We start from the raw sequence: 1,610 nt of genomic DNA, 5'->3' as shown, positions 1-1,610 counted from the left end.
TTGGTGAGGCTTTCTCCTGTCATTTCTAATTGGTTTACTGAGTGTTTCACTTCTGTCTTCATTTCGGCCTGAGTATTCTTCAATATTTCTAACTCTTTTCTGAATTCATTCAGCAGTTTATCCCTATCTTCCTTCAGTTCTTTGATTTCTTTGTTTGTGTGTTGTTTAAATTTACTGAATTCTTTCATTTTGTTTATAGTTGTTCTTTTGAGTTCCATGTCTTGTGTTATCTCTAGGGAGTTCTCATTGTCCTCCTGTAGAGGACTATTGGTACATGGTGGGGATATATTATTTTGATTTTTCATGTTATTATTTTTTCTTTGTGACTTTGACATGTGAATTTCCTTTGTAGTTTCTGATTCTTGTGTGAGACTCAAGCCTTCCTTTGTTGAGTTTAGATCTGCTTCTTTTTGTAAATTTTATGTGCCTTTGTGGTTTACTTGTTGAGCAAGAAATGTTGGTTGCTGTAGGCTTCAGGTTCTCTCTTTTGATTTTATATTGGAGTGGCCTAATTGCTTTTGTCTTCAGGAGTTCCCACAGAGGTCCAAGTGAGATGAGACTGATATGATATCAGGCTTTCTCCTAAGGTATGGGCCCCTCCAGGGAAGATGCTGCCTTCAAGAATTTGGGGGCTGGGCTGCACTGGGAGAAGGTCCCAGGAAAGATGGTGGTCTCAGGAAGATGGAGGCTGTTCCACCCTGGGAAGTAAAGGGAGGTGAGGACAGGACCAGGCCTAGAGAGTTCCTGGGGGCTGCAGGGAGGAAATGGGTTGGTCCTGATGCAAAGGATCAGGAAGCAGTGGTGGCTCTGGGCTGAGAGATTAGCCCCAGTGTCTGGGGTGCCAAGACAAGAGATTAGCCCCAGTGTCTGTGGTGCCTAGGAGGAGACACTCAGCGGGGGAGCTGGGAGTGTGAAAGAGGCTGGGGAGTCAAGGTGTGCTGGGTGTTCTGGACTTACCGAGTGAAGGTGCTGGTACCAGGACACTGGAGCCTGTGCTGCCCAGGAAGCAAAGGGATATGAGAGTGGGACCTGTTCCATAGGGCTCCTGGGGCCCAGGAAAGGTGCTGGCTCCAGGCCACCTTGAGGCTGTGCAGCCCAGGGACGTAAAGGGCAGTGTAAATGCTTTATTTAAGGCTTTGGGCTTCCCCTAGCATCTTGCATCTCTTTACTTACTCTAAAGCTTCCTTCTCCCAGCCATGTGGCTGCCAGTCAGTCATATGTCTGACTTCCCACACATGCTCTAAACCTGCCTGACCTCAGGTCTTTCTTTCTTCCCACCATTCACCTCCTCAAGGCAGCTGCCAAGATTACCAGCTTGCCTGCCCTGAGGATTTCTTTGTCTTTAAAATTCTAATAAAGTTGTAAAATCTTAATTCGGCTGATTCTGAACTTTTTGAGTCTGGGTAGTCTTTCCTGGTGGTCCTGAACTCTGTAACAATACTATAATTTTGTTTAGCATATTTTTGTTTATGTAGATGAAGGTTTTGGTTGTACTCTCTGACTCCTTTGAGTTGGCAGCCTTAACATTTCATCCTAACTCATACCCCGACTCTTATCACAATCGTTAGGATGCGAGCCCTGGTCTTGACAACCCTAACAAGCAAGGCTCT

This window comes from Nannospalax galili, unplaced genomic scaffold (assembly GCF_000622305.1).
Source record: "Nannospalax galili isolate Female #2095 unplaced genomic scaffold, S.galili_v1.0 scaffold801, whole genome shotgun sequence".
Taxonomy (NCBI): domain Eukaryota; kingdom Metazoa; phylum Chordata; class Mammalia; order Rodentia; family Spalacidae; genus Nannospalax; species Nannospalax galili.
The sequence above is the reverse complement of the archived record's forward strand: the minus strand, read 5'-3'. Positions refer to the sequence as shown.